Genomic DNA, 6,818 nt, shown 5'->3' on the forward strand with positions numbered 1-6,818 from the left:
CTGATGGGGCTGGGACTAATATACTGCCAGCATCAATTCAGCCATGCCATGCTTTGATGTCAAGTTCCAGTGCGGAATAAATAATTTGGTCCCTTGGGGTGTCTTCAGCGTAATCATTCGTCATATTCTTGATCGATAGAATGTAAACATGACATTAAAATTATCATTATAAAATGGAAAGTTATGGTCCTTGATGCTGATTCTGAAACACCTTATAATTTATTAAATAACGTTAAATCATTTTAATAGAGTACAAAAGAGGTGTCCAAAATGATATTTTAATGCTTTCAGCTGCCATTAACTCAACCAATATGTTGTAGGAAGCTTTGAGACATGTGAGAAACATTTTCTCCTCCTAAGACAATTTTTTTTCTCTCGCTAATGTCATTATGTATACAATTATATGGTCAGTTGCATTTTATTATTTGCACTTAGCTTAGTCCCCCCCCCCCCAATCCTGATGTCCATGTCCTTATCAAAAAAGACCTGAGACCCATGTTTAGATGGCTGTTTTAGCATTAGAATTGCACTCAATGATATTGATTAATAACTTTGGACCAATTTTATATCAAATGTCCTTGATGATGTTGTACTAACATTTAAATTAATAATTTGATACAATATTTAGTACTTATATAAAAAAATAAAAATGCATGCAATTACATCTGTAATTAATTTCTGTAGTTGTACTGTTGAACCTACACATGCCCCATAACCCCCCTTAAACCTATTCATACAACCAAACCTGCTCCTAACATTTACCGTATCCCACCTCAGTAGCATCAAAAGTGTTTTGGAATTTTGAATACAGTAAGTACATTTCACATAACAACAAATATATGTGTGTGTGTGTGTGTGTGTGTGTGTGTTTAAAAATATTATAATTTTATTATTTTTAGTTAGCAATACTATTCCTCAAACATTGTTGCAATGAATATTCATACTGATCTTATAAAATTTTAGGATAGTCCGAACTGAATAAAGCCTTGAAAAGTAACAATAATCCAAAAATTTTTTTTACTGTTTTTACCAGCTGTGTGGGTGTGGTAAGTGTGACCCTGGGATTTAATCACATAACCTAATTTAGACTAAGTGAAGAATGGCCTGAGTTTCTGAATCGAATACGCACAGATAGAACGAGAGGAGAGGTGTGACAAGAGCTCCATCCGCTCCCCGAGGGTAAGTCAGTATTGAAGGTCACATGATCAGTCTCAGAAGGCACCTCCTTTCAGCCGCTTTTATCACCCCCCTTCGCCACTCCTATAATTAGGTTGGTTAACATACTGCTGTGTATGCAGTCATGTTGACTGGGAACTTAATCAAGTTACTATTGAATTCTGCTCTCCTCTTGCCCATGGTGACAGTTTTAGTTGCAGAGTTATAGCAGTGACCTATAGATGGAAATTAGCTGTGGACACAAGTTTGTTCTTTTCTCCACTCCTGTGTGAAAATATTTAGCAAACTGTTGACAAGTGTGAAAAATCGAAGGAAACAAAATGTTCTGCATAAGTACAAACCATGAAATATGCAGCAAGGGCACGCGGCGGTAGGGCACGCGCACCGTCGACCGGCAGTCCATTAGGCGTGATAGACATTTCACTTACCTAAGTCAAATATAACAGTCTAGTATTCATTAATATAAGGAGAGAGCCTCTGAATCAAACCCACCATCTGCTTAAAACGACAGAATAATCTACAACTCATGATTAGGTCTAAGGAGTGGAATTTCACTTTAATCTTTTTCAGGGCTGGAAATTTCCATCTGCACAGTATACAGCACATCATTTTCTTCAAGACAAATGTGCTGTTTTTCATGTTCCAAAATTAGATCAGAAGAGAACGATTAATCATGTCATGGCCTGGGAAAGGAAACAAAGATCAGATTTTTTTTTCCCCCTGACTCCGGCCTGCGGTGCACAGCCCATCTTCGCCTCATCGCATTGGGCTTTTTCTTCTGGCTCCATATCAAAGGCGAGCTGTTTAATATGAAATTACGACGTGACTTCAATTAGCTGAGCCACCTCTCCCCTTCCCTCCGCCAGGCCCCGTGGCACCTCATGGCAGATGGTGCCCTGTTTGTTTGTGACACCATAACCAAATCTAAAGTTGGGGAAGCGAGCCACTGGGGCTGCAAATTGGTGCGACCACACAACTGTCAGGTGCTGGCCTCCATTGACAGTTGTAGCCCATTACAGGGACATTGATGTTTTCACGGTGTGACAAAAAGGAATCCTTTTTTTCTGTACCAGAAGAGCTGTCTGTCAGTTTGCTCTCAAGTCATAACAAATCACTTGCACTCAGCTGAGGCTGAACACTCACCGCGTCAAGGGAAGATAAATGACCTGCAGGCCTTTGAAGTGCTTTGGCAGTTCAGATGGGTCCGCGGCGCTGACAGAGAAATATACACAACAGCGCAACCAATAATGAGAACATTAAACATTCCTGCCTCCTGACAGGCTGACAGAAAAGCATGAGCTGACATCAATCATCTACGGAGGCATAACCTTGACAATTAGTCTCTTCTCTTATACTAGGCCTAACCTCGTGCGCTTGCCCGGAATGATCCTGCTCATCTGAGGTGTACCACAGGAGGCCAGGTCTCCATTCTGACTTTTGTTTTTTTTCTACCTAAGGGCAGTGATGTTATGCTGAGTGTATGTATTTTAGAGCCTCAGACAGAGGACAAATGATTATTTACTTATCTAGACAGACTTTCTAAACTAGCTATAATCGGTCTGACCTATATATTTACAGATATTCTATATACATATCAGCATTATACCTGGTACTAATGAATTTACTTACTAATAAATTTTGTAGCATCTAGTGCCCAATGACAATATTCAATATTTTTAATTTAACATATTTTTAGATACATTTTCAATAACAGTTATAGTCATTGGTAATAATAATAATAATAATTTAAAAACGGTCAAAAAATAAATAAATTAATAAACACACACAAAAAAAAAATACATTGTGGGAATCTAAAGAACACCACCCAGAAAAAGCATCTTTGCATAAATATAATAAATACATTTAAAATGATAACAATAATAAATATTGACAATACACACTTGAACTTAATAATAGATAACAGACTTTTTAAAGGGGTCATATGATGTGATTTCAGGTTTTCCTTTCTCTTTGGAGTGTTACAAGCTGATCGTGAATAGAAGAGATGCCTAAAGTTGCAAAGACTAAAGTCTTAAACCCAAAGAGATATTCTTTATAAAAGTTAAGACTCGTCCACCCCCTCCTAAAACACGCCCCCACATGTCTTTGTCCAGATGTGGAAAGGTTTGCATAAAGCCGACCCATATTGTTCATGCAAAGAAAGAATGCATAACTTTATTGTTGCTGCCACTGCAGCCGTCATGTTGTGGAGATGCTGTGTGTTTCGTTGTGAAAGCGAAAATACTTTTTTTGGTCTTCCAAAAGAGGACACAACTAGAAATCAGTGGTTAAGTTGTATTAACAACACTGTACCAGAACAGTTCAACCCAAATATTCAGATGTGTGCTGCACATTTTATGGAGGACTGTTTCCTGAACCTGGAAGAGAAGACTTCAATGACGGTTGCTCTGAAGTACGTCTGTAAGTACGTTTTGAAAAATAAAGGATTTGCCACTGATGATTCAAACGTGAGTTTTGAGCAGTGTAGAGTAGTGCTTGTTGTTTGTCATTTCTATGATCACAAATGCAGACATGGTTTTATGTTTACGAGGTGCGATGCACAACACGTAAAAAGACAGTATAAGTCATTATAATCAGTAATTATGCCCCACTGGACACAACAAATGCCTCGTTTGTAATGGGGTTTGATGACGATTTATGCTACCCTGTCAGATTTTAATTCACGTCTCGCTCACTTCAATACACTTTGTATGGAAATATATACATTCGCTTCAAACAGAATATGGCGGAATATCCTGTGATGTCCACTTTGCAGGGCACTTACATTCGAATAGAACAAATGTCTGAAGCGATAAGAGCAACAAACAAAATGTGCAGAGCAGGGGGTCACAAGGACTGGAACTGAGAACCGCTGACCTATCCCAAACCTAAACCTACTCTTACAGTAGGATAAATACAGTTTTGGTAGCATAATCTGATAGGTAGCATTATTTGTTAGAACACCAGGACACGGCATAACAGTATGTTAAGTGGCGTAACATTTCCGTCACATGCTTGAGGTATTCGGCCAATCACAATGCACTGGATAGCTGGCCAATCAGAGCACACCTCACTTTACAGACCGATGAGCTTTGTAAAAATCAACGCGTTTCAGAAAAGGTGGGGCATAGAGGAGACCCAATAATATACATTATATGGAAAATAATGTGTTTTTTAACCTTAAACCGCATAAACACATTTCATTACACCATTACACCAGCAACATCACAAATACACAAAAAAATGTTCCCCTTTAAAATAGAGATAAGATGATAACTACACTGACTAGTTTATTTAACAATATTCTTACAATAACTTAATTAGTTTTCTTTAATATCTGGTTTACTGATGAATTTGTTGGCTCTTTAGTGTGCAATAATAGTGTTCATTAGTAAAGCTACAAATTTAATTTTTTTGACAAATTTTCAAATAACAGGCATTTATTTTGAAGTGTCTGACTGATATGCTTACTGATATTCTTTTTAACGTAATTTGTGTTCTGTAATATCTGATTTTTATTATTTAAAATAATACTTTGAAGAAAAGTATAAATAATTATATGTATAAATAATTATAAATAATTATAAATGAGAATTGTATATATATGTGTGTGTGTGTGTGTGTGTGTGTGTGTGTGTGTGTGTGTGTGTGTGTGTGTGTGTGTGTGTGTGTGTATGTATGTATGTATGTATGTGTGTGTTTTTTTGTGTGTGTGATTATTTACTTGTAATGTTTATCTACTTTAGATAATACCAGGCATTCATTCAGAAATAGAAAATGTGTAACTTATCACTTAGGTTTATCCCTAAACAAAGGTCAAATAAATGGTTATTATTGTTGTTATTATTATTATTATTATTATTATTATTTGACCATATGAGAATGGAACTCCATTTTGTTTACTTTTGTTTTTTCTTCATTAAGACATAAGGGCGGCTGTGTTGTGGTGGGCGTTTGGCTGGGTATACGTTTATTCGTTTACTGTACAAATCTTTAAGCTGCATGGGATTGTCATCATAGCCTTGAGTGTAATTAAAAATCTAATCTCCATAAGCTGTTCATTTATGCTTATACACCCCCCATGCCCCCTTATGTTTTCAAGCTTGTTTTCTTTTCTCCTGTGTCTCCAAGCAATAAGGAATGAGACAAATATAAAGTCATTAGCCCGAGAAAATATGTGGATGTTTGAGCTCCAAAAATCATTGCAGAACCCTGCATGCATTATAGATCTCTGAATATGGGCATTAATGATGCCCTTCAGGCATTTTGGAACCATATAAATATTTCCATTTGAGACGCCCCTCACGTTTCTGTTCTAGTGACTCAAAGAGGGAGCAGCCCATGATGCAAAACATAATTTGTCAAGAGGCCTCATAACGCTGCTTAACAAGACTACATGAATTACAGTCTCAGCCCATAGCTCCTCTTAATTTGCCATTAAATCACGTTTTCAATCAGAAGAGAGGAAAATGTAGTCATTCTGTATTGAGATGATGCTAGCAAGACTCGTCAAAAGTCCCAACAAACATCTTTCATATATGTTGTAATCACAACCATGATGCATTTACAGAGAGAGAGAAAAAACTTGAATATATTAAGTTCCTGGAAGTTTAGCTTAGTGGGGTGTCGAAAATCCACAAATGAATTTTCCATGTTCCTCTTATAAATCATGGAAGAGGATATGGTGTGAACATGGGTGTAGATTTAAGTATCAAAGTTAAGACATTGAATAATCACTACAGATATTTCTAGAGATCACAGGGACTGGGACTGAATGTAATGTATTCTGTTATATTATATGTCTCTGTCATTTTTTTATTTATAAAAATAAACAAATTTATGAAAGCATTTTAATACCCTTTTAGACTGAACAAAAATGCTCACATAGTGTACAAATATTTATTTACTTATTTAGATAATCTATGTAAAATAGAAATAATCGCTTGTTTTGAGCACTATTTTTACTTCTTTTCACATATTTCTACTTAATCAATTATCGGTTCTTTAAATATTTAATATGCTAAAAATGGCACGGTTCGGTGGGTTGTTAAAGACTACCACCCAGAAACAGCATCTTATTAATTTAAAATAATAACAATAATAAATATTCCCAATACAATATTGCTAATGTTTTTGTATTATGCTGCTGCTGATTATTATAATTTTTATTAATATTATTACATTTTCTGTATACTTGTGCTTTCTGATGCAGCATTTGCAGAATATTACAAAGAAACAGCATATGTGCATAAATATGATAGATTCAATAATAACAATAAGAAATGTTCACAATGAACACTGTTTGATTTTGTATAATAATAATAATATAATTATTATTATTGTTTTTGTAATATGAACATATGCTTTATTGTTGTAGCATAATGACAATTTAGTGAAAAAATACAGTCAGAATTAAGTGCAAAAATGAAACAATAATTAAAAGTTGTTTCTGCATATTATACACTAACACATAACAAAATGGCAAGTAGTTATTCCAACTATTTTGGGGGAATGACAACTGAGTGGCTAGCGTTCCGGTTACTGCACATTCTCTCTGTCTCATTTTTTCCTCATCTCGTCCTGACACTAACTAACCCACGTGTAAATCAGTGGAGACATGCTGACCCCCGCTACGTTTTTCG

Source organism: Cyprinus carpio, chromosome A13 (assembly GCF_018340385.1).
Source record: "Cyprinus carpio isolate SPL01 chromosome A13, ASM1834038v1, whole genome shotgun sequence".
Classification (NCBI taxonomy): domain Eukaryota; kingdom Metazoa; phylum Chordata; class Actinopteri; order Cypriniformes; family Cyprinidae; genus Cyprinus; species Cyprinus carpio.